Below are 13,351 nucleotides of genomic sequence, written 5' to 3'. Positions count from 1 at the left end.
GTGCCGATGAGGAGAATCTCAGCCTTACTGGCATTAAGGCAGAGGTCATTGTCGGCACACCACTCCTGGATAGCAGACAGTCAGTTAGAGATGAGGTACGGGGAAGAGTTGGCAGAAGGTAGCTTGAAAATGAGCTGAGTGTCATCCGCATAGCACTGAAAATTGGAGCAGAGAGTGGCAATGCAGTGGGCAAGGAGTGCCAGGTATTGGATGAACAGCCAGGGAGAGAGGTTAGACACCCAGGGGACACCACAGGTAGAGAAAAAGATCATAAGACGTGAGGTTGTGGGAAGGCGTCAACAGACACTTCTCCCAGGTATTTTTGCCGGCAAGAAGGTGCAGTTGGCCTGCCTACCGCAGCACTTAATCCTGAGAGTGCTTTATGTGGTGTGGCCCAAGAGAATCACAGTAACTTGGTTAAAGCGGCACAGCCCCATAATGGAAAGAGAGCCGATGGACAAAGACCCCAGGTTCACTGGGAACTGGGGAGCTGTCAGAAATTTGCAATTTGGAAGTTGTTGGGAAGGGCGTGACCCCGTCCCACCCCCCTAAGCACTTTAGAGTAAGGCGAGAGGCACACAAAGCACTATGATGGGGCAGGAGGGATGGTGCTACGACCTCACCCCAATATAATCAACCCACATAGTATAGCCCAAGGCGAAAGCAAGACTGCCATTTTGGGTAGATGTTAGTGCATTCTGTTTAGTTGTTAGTAACCATGGTTTGGAGACAAGACCTGCGCAGCGAATGCAGCTTTTCATGTACTAGGCCCTAATTATGAGATAAGGGAAATCTCCAGCCATACCTGAGCTCCTTTGAGGACAACCCACACCTCCAACCGCCATAAAACTCATTCATTGTTCTATGAGTGTTGCAAAGATGTTTTTCTATCCATAAGGAATGTGCTCTGTAACGCCGCGATCATAGACCGGCGCCTGGTGTGCATGTTATCTCACACTGGCCAAAGCATGACCCGGCCCATCCCGAGGTGACCAAAAGTTATAGCCCATATAACTGACTAAACTTCACAGAGGACGGTCAGTGCACGTCTTTGAGCGACAATCGTATGATTTGTATTGAGAGGTGTTGGGAGGGATAAAATATAGTTCAAATCGAGGGTGGCGACCTTGGAGCTGGATGGCGCGAATGGGACTGAGTGAAATGTTTTGTGGAGGTTAGAGTGCCCCAGAACCTCCTTTAAGCCAGTCTTAAAGCCTGCCAGGTGCACAGTATAATGATAAAGCAGAATTGTGTTGGGAGTGTAGTTAATTTTGTATTTGCATTTGTATTTATTGAAGTTATATAGCCCTTTAATCCAAAGTGCTTTACATAAGAACAGGCAAAATACAACAAACATGAGATGGTAAATGAATCATAACACGAAAACAGTTAAAGAACAATTTACAACATTGCAGAGGTGAGGAGGGCGTGGGGAGGGGCAGGGTGAGCGAGGGAAAGGAAGGAGTTAGTGGGGATAGGAGCGGGAGAAGAGGGAATGTTAGGGTGAATGAGGAAGAGGAGAGGAAAGAGTGGGATTATATGGAAGCAGGGGGTGGGGAGGAGGAGGTAGAGAGGGAAGGGAAGAGCAGTGGTAGGAGGTGAGGAATGAAGGTGAGGTAGAAGGAAGAGAACAAACAAAGGGTGCTAGGGGGTGAGTGAAAAGGTAAGATTTGAGAGAAGAGCGAAAGGAAGGGAAGGAGGGGGAAGAGCGGATGTGAAGGGGGAGGTGGTTCCAGTGAAAGGGAGCAAGGAGTTGGAAAGATTGGAAGCGGGAGGGGGCACAGGAAGGTGGAGGAGGAGAAAGTAGGAAAAGATTAGCAGAACAGAGAGAACGAGAAGGGGTATAGAAAGTTAAAAGGGAGGAGAGATGGGGTGGGGGGCAAGACCATAGAGGGATTTGAAGACAAGACAGAGGAACTTGAATTTGAGATGGGAGTGAAACGGGAGCCAACCTAAAGAGGAGAGAGAATAGGAGATGGAATCGAGAGGTGGGAGAAGGCAGAGGGAACGGATGGCAGAGTGGTAGATGGATTTGAGTGGGGAGAGATGAGAGGAGGGGAGTCCAAAGAGAAGGGAGGAACAGTAGAAGAGTCTGGAGAAGATGAGGGAGGTAATTAAAAGTTTAGTAGCATGAAAGGTAAAGAGGGGTCGAATTTTACATATGTTGTAGAGGTGAAAGCGACAAGATTTGGCAGTAAGAGAAATATGGTGAGATAGAGAGAGGTGAGAATCAATATGGAGACCAAAGTTACGGGCATGGGAAGAGAAGGAGAGGTGGGAGGGGGAAAAGAGAATGGAAGCAGGAAGGGAGGGTGGAGTAAGAGAATTGGCAGGGAAGAAGAGGAGTTCAGTTTTTTCAGTATTAAGAGTAAGGAGGTGAGAGGACATCCAGGATTTGATAGCAGAAAGGCAAGAAGATAGTTTATCATGAATGTCGGGAGAGAAAGAGGAGAAGGAGAGGAAAATCTGGGTATCATCCACATAGAAATGGTGCGAGATGCCCAAGGAGGAGATGATAGAAGCTAAGAAGGAAGTGTAGAGAGAGAAGAGATAGGGGCCCAGGACAGAACCTTGGGGAACTCCGTGGTTAAGAGGATAGGAGGGGGAGGAAGAGCTACCCCAGGAGACTGAAAAGATTATTTGTTTTTTGACCTGCGTCAGTGAGAAGGAGATGAACTCTGCGGCACCCACATGATGGCAGACAGATGGACTGGGCTGGAACCAATGACCTGGCATCCCTTATGCTGCAGGCGGATCCTGTATAGGCGCACATCAACCAGCCGCGCAGGTTTTTATGACATTGATGATGATGTATTTCTTTATAATATTCTGCTTGTAAAATTTTTTGGCAAACGTTCTTAGCAGCAGAGTGTTTTGCTGTTGCTCTCATCTTTGTGTGAGATTAAAACCTGCTATACTTACAAGATTGACTTGGGCCTATCTTCCCTAGCGGGTTGTATTCTCTCTGGTGTGAGTGTTCAGGACTTGCCTTCAAACACTTGGCCAAGTAACATTCAGGGGCCCAGCCAGAGAGTGAGCAATGCCCCAGCATCAAGACAAGGAGTGGGTGGGCCTGTACAATCTCAGGGTCCCCTGTTTCACATTCACTCCGTGCCAAAATTTGATATGAAGGGGAGTCCTACGTCCATAGGGGCCAACTGGGCACGTTGGTTGGAAAGGTTGGGCATGTTTTATGAGGCGGCTGAAATAATAGATGATGCAAAAAACAAGACCCTATTGCTATTCTATGCAGGAGTGATATCCACAGGCTCAATAAAACGCTGTCTCCGGGAACTGGAACCTATCAAGAGGCAAAAACGGTGCTTACCGAATATTTTGCGCCAATGGTGAACATTGACTTTGAATGGTTCAGTTTGTGGCAAGCGACACAGTGCCCAGATGAGTCAGTTGACTCGTTCTACACGAGGGTTCAACTGCTAGTGGCCAATTGTGCTTTTGTGGATGAAGAGGGAGAGCTCAGAAGCCAAGTGATTTGGCATGCCGCTCCAGCAAATTGCGAACTCAAATATCAAAAGAGCTCAGCATGTACCTATAAAAAATGTTAAAGCTAGGATGAGACCATGAGTTGGCCACAACACGTTCAGCTATGATGGAGGACACCATCAAGGGGCTGGCGATAGGTGATGTTTGTTTGTCCCAGGAGCAGAATAGGAAGAGTGGAGGGGGAAGTGTGTCAACCCGAAAGCCAGAGGGGAAAATGTTGACCCTCGGGCATGTGAGTAATGCGGCAGAGTACTGCCACATTACAGAGGTTGTCCGGCGATGGGGCGACAGTGTGGGCAATGCCACAAAGTAGGGCACTTTGCCGCTCTTTGTAAAACTCTGTGACCATCCATAAGTGCCACCAAGGTAACAGGTCCAGGGAAAGACTTTTGTCCTGAGGTTGCTGCCCAGATGGCAGCCAGCAGTGAAGAATGAGAGTGGCCCAGAAACAGCAGTCAGGAGGAGGACGTGATCGCTATGTGGGAGCTAGAAGACAAAGATGTGTTCTTCATAGGGGTTGGAGCACAGGATGGTCCGGTGAGCAGCGTGGGAGCTGCAGCAAAGAGGAGGCTGCGTAATAAAGATGTGGCTCACCCACAGAAGAAGGCCATTGGACTTGGTTGATTGCCACTGAGGGCCAGTGGAGCAGCAGCTCATTAATTTGTTTTTTTCAAGTTATGCAATGTTTGATTTTTGTTTTAGTAGGCATGGGATGTTAAGTTTGAGACCCTCCCCAGACTCGTGCTGTAGTACATGTGCAGCAACATGTGACACACCATGTGAGAAGTGTTGATAAAAGTAGCGCATGTTTTCACGTGCGCCACTTCTAACCTGCCAACTGAGTCAGGTGTGTGTGTCTCCATGAGTGCATGCTACTGAGGGCTGGGCCTTACCAGACCCCATAATAATGCATACATTTTCTCCATCCTGTGAAAAGACCAGACGGAGTTCCACCATATCTATAAGTGCTTTGAAACCGTATTTTCTTATTGTATAAGCGCCTAACAAGCAAACAATAAAATAAATAAAATAAGTCAACGCAGGTACATTTGCACAGATGACACTGAGAACTCCAGAGCAATGAAGGTAAGTATTTTACTGGTTAGATCTCAGTACAGGTTACATACACATAATGCAGGAACATAGTGTAGGTGCAGACCCCTAATTACCTCAGCCCACACCGCATCCACCAGCCGAGGAACGTGTGCATGTTTTGTACGCAAAGCAAGGTTTATTGTACAAATTATCCAGGGAGCAGTTAGGAGGTACTATCGGACCAAACTAACCCAAGTCTCAACAAACTACATCAATTGATACATTTCAATACATTTAAGCAACAGCTGAAACACAGATATTTTATTACCACCCACCCCTCAAACATGATTGGACAAAACATTTACAAAGAAGTTCCATCTTTTCCAAATTAATTCTTTCTCATTGGTCATCGACAATCTTTACAACAATCTTCTTATTGTATTCTGCCTTTGCTGGGGATTGGTCAGGGGTAGATTGTGATAACATGGTACAATGAAACATGCACATGTAGCATAATTCATTACTTAGTAACAACTGACCTAGGGCCTTTTAACCTTAAGTGTGATTGCACATGGTCCGCTTGGATATTTTAGCAATACAAGGAAGGGCTGAACAAACAGGTTGTCTTTGAACTACCAATTGTGATCTCATCCGGCCCAGACTCATCACTCCTCTTAAAATAATCTAATTTATGCAACCACTACTACAAAATGTACAGCCCCTCGTTTCACCCTGTGAGAACAATTGAACATCGGACAACCTGGCCTTGGGCCCCATCTTTATTGCTGGGCCAAACAAATGGTCAGTCCCCTCTACACGACTTCAATGCAATGAACAGGATTACTTCTGTTCCTTGCGGAACTGTTAAGCCATAAACCTACAAACTGCTTGATGGCTGACCTTATACTGGAGGACTCATTCTTCGTCTGTTAACCCCCCAAGCCCACCAAACCAGAATTTTCCAGCTACCTAATAATGCATCTTGCAACTGTTAACTGCAAATTCCGAATAAACTCACAAAACCCCACTACAGGCAGATCTATATAAATTCCTTATTGAAGTCCTTTTATATGTTTCTCTGTATGATCAAAAGAGTCCTTTTATATATTTCTCTGTGTGTATGTCTTATAAATGTTATTCGTTTTTTACTGTGGGATCTCAGGACAGGCCCCCCTTCGCATGTGCATTGAAACCCTCTATGTCCTCCAGTTTTCATGTACTTCAGAGCACACTGTATGTAGATTGTGTTCATTTTACATTTGCGGTTTTAACATTGTATCTTTCTGTGCACATGTAGATCTAATATGTATGAATTCTAACCAACAGTAACACTAAAAGTAACATACCCCATCCATATTTAATTACGCTTGATACATATTGAATTGCAACACTGTGCCCAGTTATCCACCACCCCAGTCATTAATACAGCACACACAACATGAACCCCTTGTAATCATGGGGACCCTTCCTGACAAACTCAACATTCCCCAATTTAGTTAATACGTTCACTAACAAATCATAATCATCTTCTTTGTGAACTACCCTACAATCATCCCCCATACCTTTTCCAATATGGCGATACGCCTCTGCCGAACAACCCCAACTCGTCCCCCCACCATTTCCGCAATCTACCAGCTGTTCCACACAAGCATGCCAAACAGGTGGAGGACACAAGACAACTTCAGTTTGAGTACCTCCAGCCATGCAGTTCGCATGTGTGCCATATGGGATGAAGCAGTGGTGGACCTAGCCTTGGACAGGGTTACATTCATCATGATAGCAACTTTTGGTACCTAGGCAGAGCAACATCATAAGAGCATTTGACAGGAACAGAAAAGAATGAGAAATAAGACAGAAATAGGCAATAGAATCCTCACAGCGAGGTTAAACCAAGAAGGTACCCAAGAGAACAAGGAGTCAATTTATTAACTTTTGGTGATCCCAGCCTCAGTCTCCATGATCATTTTGAGTTTATGCCAGGTAGCAATGGTTCTCGTGAGGGTACTGTTCTCTGTGTCATGGGGAGTCACAAATGTACCGCTGGTGTTCCCAATCTTCCGGCATACTCTGCCCTCCATTGCTGTTAGGAGGTCGAGTATATACCAGTTTTGCAAAGTCATGAGCCTCATAGCCCACAACTCTTCCCCAATGGCACTGAACGCTGACTCAGAAGTGTTCACAAAGAGTTACTACCTGGTCACCTGGAGCCTATTGTGGCTAAACAGACGGTATCAATCGGGAATGTCTGCTAAAGCCTGTGATGATGCGGCAGAAAGGTATTTAGATGTTCTTCTATGTTGCAATTGTTCCTTATTTTCACCGTCAAACATAGTCCTTGGTTTTTCCACATAAGGTGATGAAAGGGACGCAAAGGGCACAGGTGTAACTTGGGGGCATTGGACGGGCCAAAATTAGGTGTTCTTCGGGGGTTACAAGAACGGGCACATGAAGGGTAGAGAAACTGCTCACACCTCGGTGGAGGCAACTGCCTATTCACATTCTGTCCACAGGTACAAAAGTTATTTAGAAGAGCAGCCGTACCTCCAGCCATGCAGTTTGCATGTGTGCCAATGAGCACAGTGCCATCGCCCTTAAAACACAGAGAAAAATGGGTAAGTGTCTGTATTTAACAGGTTGCTCTGGCTCCTTGAGTCACGTCAGATGCTGCAAATAATTTCTCCACACTACCCCACACTCTTGGTTGATTTGTACCCCCGTATTCTAAAAATCCCCTCATTCCTCCAGCTCTGCAACTCTTCACCCCTTACTCCCATTGATTTTGTAGAAAAATCAAAGTCAGTTGGGCTCTTTGAGCACACTTGATATCTTTATGCTCTTTACAATCAGTAACTGAACAGTCTTTATCTATTGGTATGATTGATTAATTGACTGCCCTTTAAACTGCCCTCAAACCCTGCAGAGGGCCAGGTGCACTAGACACAGCAAATCTGCTACTTACAGCTCACTCAGGATAAACACCCTAGGAATGCCAGAAGCATGGGGGATGGGAAAACAGATGTGGCAATATCCTACAGATCTCTCTCTCTCCCCACCTTCCTCATATGGCTATACCATATGTTATCTGCTGCAAAACCATGTGCATTTGTTGTGGGATATAGTTCATCAGCCCCATTATCAAAAAGATCATCGTCAACATTTCTTTTTCCTCTTAAAATGTTCCCCTCGGACTTCATAAAACGAGACAATTTAAAATGTTCTGTATATACCCTGGTTGTCATCCTCAAACACGATGACATAAAGACTATAGAAACCATACAAATATCCAGTTTTGCAAATTTAGACATTTCTTTTCATAAACAAATGGTTCAAATTCCAGATCTCTGTTCGCACCCTTGTTTGCACTGAAACTAATGTTGAATCCTTAAGGAGTACTTAAATGTTATGACTGCTCCTGTGCTAGTGGAGGGCTGCCGGTATCCCTTGGAGTAGCACTAAGATGTATCCAATTCTTGTTGCCCTCCACCTTCACACAGTCGGAGTTGCTTAGTTCACTCGGTGAGGCCCATGAAAACGCTACTCGTTCCAAAGACGCACGAAAGTGTGGATATAGATCCAGTCCCCCGGTAGAAGCTATGTCTTGCGTTCATCATCAGTAGTCTCACTGTTTTCTCCAGCTGTCGGTTGGTGAGAAGACACAACCTGCAAAGATATAATCTTAACACTTTTCTTTAAGGCCCTAAGGTACTTCCTTAACTCCTCTCCTAGGACCACTGCAGTCTTGTTTTTGTCTGATGCCATGCATATTGGGGTGAGAGGTGTGTATAGCCTACGGCTAGTCACAAATTCATGAGGGCTCAAGTGGTGGTCCTTCCCTGGCTGATTTCTCAAATAAAATAGTACCAGTAGAAGGCAAACAAATCAAGATTGATTCAGTGCTGTACACAGTTTGGCTAAGCTAGCATTAAGAACCCTATTCAGCCTCTCCAGGATCCCATTGGCCTGCGGGTGGTACACCAACCACACCCTAGGTTTGATTCCCAAAAGTGAAGTGATCACTGCTAACAAGGCATTGAAAAAGTGGACTCCATTGTCGGATTTCAGGACCTCACAATTTGCCACCTGGGAAATACCTCTCTCACCAGAAATCTTTTTGTTCGTTTGGTAAGAGGATGTACGCTGGGAGCAACCTCAAGCCACGGGGAGATTGGACAAGCTACCACAATTAGATATCTGAAATGATTGCACCACATAATCATATCCACAAATTTGATGTGAAGCTCCTTGGATGGATCATAGGCCTGGGCAAGACACCCCTCATTGACCTTGTGGTATTTCTGGGACTGAACTCCTTGCACACTAGAAAATTCCATTTGAATCTACTTACCTGTTCTTGTTAGGGATACACCAGGTCAATATGCCGCTTCCTTCACCACCTTATCTGTGACATCATAACCGAGTTGAATTAGTGCAGTTGGAGTGGCCAGTGCATTTAACTAAACTTATCTCTACTGGCAAAGTTAACGCTTCAGTTAGTCTGGATAGCAGTGCAGCATGCTGGAGAGGGGACCTGCCAGACATCCTAAACCCTCTTCTCTGCCATCTTGATGACCCAGAATGTATAGTGGAGGTGGCATACGCAGAATCAGAATAAGCAGTAACTGCTACCCCTTACTCATTTCTAGCACCTTGATGATTGCCGCTTGTTCCGCCGCTTACACAGAGTAATAAGAAGGCAACCATCTCTTCAGTCTAACCCGGTACTCCCCACCTACAAGACCCATGACAGCTGCACCCTTATGCCTCTCATGCATCTCCTGGTTGATATTTGAAGACCGATCAACAACAATCACCTCCCCCCCTCCAGGACATTCTCTTTCACATACACCCTCTTCTTCCTCTTCATATGTGGCACAATCGTGAGCAATGTCCAGAGGCTGCACTGGCTCTGCTGCAAATGTTGCAGGATTGACTAGGTCACATCGCACTGGATGAATAGATGCATTTGACAAAATGAGGGTATCATTATTTAAAAAAATAACAAATGCCAGATTTATTGGGAAATTGGCTGTAAGAAAATTTCTACAGCCAAAAATGTCAAATTAATCCCCCATTTCGTTCCATTATAGTGAACAAGGGCCATGGGGGCTGCAGGGGTGGGCCCCTTACCCTTGCTCACTTTAATGCCATCAGGGGTTGCTGTGGTGTCCCCGATCCGTATTAAATAAAATTTTGAAAAAAAAGGACCTTGCGTGGCCAGCTCTCATTCATGCAAATGAAGGGAACCAACGCTGCAGAGGGATGCAGGACATGGTGGCCAACCTCCTTGTATGCTGCCGAGAGGTACGTAAGCGGGTGGAGGGGAGTGGGTTGTCAGAAATGTTCAGGGGAGTGAAAACCAAAAGTCATTTTCGTTCAAATGACTTTCATTTTTTTCTTTCTTCAACATTTCTGATTCGGTAAAATCTCAGTAATCCCAAAATTACCTAATACCCTGAAATGGTCTGCATCATTGACGTGGACTTAGACTTTTCTAAGATCACAATAACCGCATGCTCCACGTACAATGTCACTGTGCAATCCATAGTAATGGTAGAAGACTTTTGATTCCCAAAAGCTGCTGTTGCTAGAGCTTACTCACATGGGAATTGCCCTTCAACACTGGGTCTAGGAGTTCATTGTAGTTTGCTAACGGTTTGTGGCATAGCGATATTTTCTGGGTCAGCACCGCTGTCATCACTTGCCTCTTACAATGAGAAAAAAGATTAAATGGCTTTTCGTAATTTGGGGTCGCCAAGACCTTAGCATTACTGATTGCAGCCTTGAGTTTCCTAAAAGAAGTGCCCATTTCCTCCGACCCCTCTATCAGACCTTTCATCTTCTGCACTTCCTTAAATCCTTGCAGTAAGGGCCTTGCATAACTAGAGTAATCAAAAACCCATGACCTACAATAGTTGCAGAGTCCAAACAACTGCTACATCTGTTTCACTGTGACTGGCTGAGGCGGACTCTGGATTGCAGTGGCTCTCTCCGGCATTACCTTTCTTCCTGCTTCCTACAGGCGATATTACATGCCCTAAATATACGATCTCTGGCAGCGCTGCAATTTTTCGACGTCCACTTTGTATCCCTTTTCCATGAGCAGGGCGAGGAGCGTTATTGAGTCTCCTCGACACTGCCACTCTGAAGTGCTACAGACTAATAGATAGTCCACATACTGAATTATGGTACTGGACACATGTACATTCCCCCGATGCATCTGAACCACCCCATTCAGAGATTTGCAGTACCCCTGAGGCAACCTTGTGTGCTAGAATCTCTGGTCACGATACATAACTCTGAAAGGTAGTGAGAATTGGGTTGTAAGGGAAAAGAGAAAAATCACTGTGAAGTGGGTGCTCCCAGTAGGGATGTTACAGAGAATGGTGACATGATTCGATACCAACGGAAATTCTGCCTCAACAATATTATTAAGGGGGCGTAAATCCTGAACCATATTCCAACTGGACCCCTTCACTTTCTTCACAGGGTAGATAGCCGTATTGCATGGGGACACAGAATGTTGTATTATGCCTTGCTTCAACAGCACCAAAATTGTCTCGTAAATCCTTTTGTCCACCTCCCGAGAAATGGGGTAATGCTTAACCCAGAGTAATAGTGCACTGGGATTACATTATATCCTCTGTGCTCCAACACTCTTTAGCAGTTCCACATCATGGGGATTGCTGATCCACAAATTGTTCCAGCACTTTTCCCAAATCCTCCTTCCAGAATGGTGATGTATTTCTAACGATGAGCATGGTCTGTGGTACTTCCCTTTGCTTTATCGTAATCTGTCAAGTCATCCCAATTTCAAAGACCATCTCTCCTGTGTCCTTGGTGTCTTCAAACAATTGCTCGTCAGACACATGCCTCAACGACAAGGTCGGATCGATGCACAGAACAGTGTGCCACTCTCCGCCTTCCTCATCTGTGCCTGAGAGAACCACCATGTTCCTCTTGATAACTATGGCCTCTAAGAGAATCCTAACAATGGTGCCTTGTGTTACTTCCTGTGGCACATCAGGCTGAAATAAAAACTCAATCGGTACCTGCCAAGTCTGATTTCTGATCCCCGGGACCCAACCCAACAAAAACATCACCCCCAGAAAATGCTGTATGTACGGATACCCCCCATAGCCGTGCTGTCACTACAATAGGCCTGAAAACGTACTGCTTCCCTTACTGGATACAACCCCGGAATCGAGCATACTATACTCTACTCTGTGAAAGCAATCAACATGTAGAGTCAACTGAGGAGATCTGTGCCCAAGAGATTTGCTGGGGTATCCAAACAATACAACAAAGGGGCTGATAAAGTATTGAGTACCTACCTTAATATGAAGATCTTCAGTATAAGGAACCACCAGGATAGCCCCAGAGAATCCCAGTGTGTCCATCATTTTGCCTGACAAGGGGAACTCACCATCCCTAATGCAAGATTTCGTAGCCCCTGTGTCGTTCATGAATGAGAATGTTCGCTCGCCTACCTTCACACCTATTTGGGATTCCTTTTCTGGATCAGTGGTAATGAACAGAAGTGGACACATCAGAGACCCCTGTGGGCTGTCCTACTCCTGGTACTTTTTAGCACAGGCAGAGAAAAATAATTCCCCCCCTGAACACACTTGCCACTGTATAATGCTAACCGTTCGTTGGGGTAAAGGATTCTTGCCCCATTTCTGCACTGATGCTTGTGCTGGCATGGTCAGTGGATTCCCAAAGGTCTGAGCAACCTCCATTGCTTCTTTGTCACTGGGTTCTGTTCAACCTGTGCTTGCTGTGATTACACAGAGCCAGCAGCATATGGCAGGGTCAGGACTTGCACCTATTGGGCTCCCATATTAAAGTAATGTAGCCGCTCACAACAATCCTGTGACACGTGTACCAACCTTCCACATGACCAACATTGAATCCCATAGAATCCTCCATAACTGTTTCCCATTGGCCCTTTAAACCACGGACCGATTTCTGCGAATCTGCCAAATGACCTGCTCCCCAGCCCCTCGGAAAACCCCTTCTTTGGTCGTGGACTTGGAACATACCCATCCATCCACCCCTGTGTCATACCTGGTTCACTGTGTCCCTGCTGTCCCAGTTGCCCCTGCCGTCCCTCCATAGCATTTGTAGTTACTGTCCCTTCTAGATACATCTTTGCCAATTTCCTTTGAACAAGCTTAGCCTCTGCTTTTTGTGCCTGCTCGACACTCTCTCTCTCTCTCTCTTTTTCTTGTCTTCTCTTGCAAAAATGCAAAATATTTGCTTTAAATTCCGGCCAACTCTTGGCCACCATTTCTACCACCTTATCTAAATTATGCTGGACTTCCTTAGGGAGTTTATTCTTTAACATGTGATAAAAAACCCTTCTCCTGCCTCTGTTCTCCACATCTCCTGAATTAACATTTGGTGACTGCTGCAGGATAATCCTCCAATTTCATTGTCTTTGTTAATATCGAATTTATATCTGGCATATCCGGGTATTTAACTTGCAGGGCCCCCCAAACCTGTGCCCTATAATTGTTGAATGCTGCACAGCCATGGGTATTCATGTCTAGCTGAACCCCTGTATATCCCACTTTTTTCCAAATCTCATCTGACCGGTTCACCATCAGAGCCACAAATAGGCTTTTCATATGCCCTATGGCCAACGTGATACAGGCAATATTACATTCCACAAATATACTATCTCTGGCAGTGCTGCAATTTTTCTTCATCCACTTTGTACCCCTATTCCACGATCAGAGTGAGCAGCATTATTGAGTCTCCTCGACACTGCTCCTCTGAAGTGCTACAGACGAATAGATCACCCACATAC

At 45.5% G+C, this 13,351-nt stretch overlaps 1 long non-coding RNA gene across 1 annotated transcript in view; it reads left to right on the top strand.

Annotated features, from left to right (window-relative positions):
- Nucleotides 1-13,351, top strand: part of LOC138481613 (uncharacterized) — a 131,817-nt gene that overhangs the window by 25,634 nt on the left and 92,832 nt on the right. Inside the window, exon 2 of the long non-coding RNA XR_011274283.1 lies at nt 2,662-2,788. This is a non-coding gene — a long non-coding RNA (uncharacterized lncRNA). The remainder of the gene's footprint in view (nt 1-2,661; nt 2,789-13,351) is intronic.

The sequence above is a fragment of the Ambystoma mexicanum genome, chromosome 5p (genome assembly GCF_040938575.1).
Source record: "Ambystoma mexicanum isolate Mex_15411 chromosome 5p, UKY_AmexF1_1, whole genome shotgun sequence".
NCBI classification, from domain to species: Eukaryota; Metazoa; Chordata; class Amphibia; order Caudata; family Ambystomatidae; genus Ambystoma; species Ambystoma mexicanum.
This window is presented reverse-complemented; position numbering and strand designations above follow the sequence as displayed.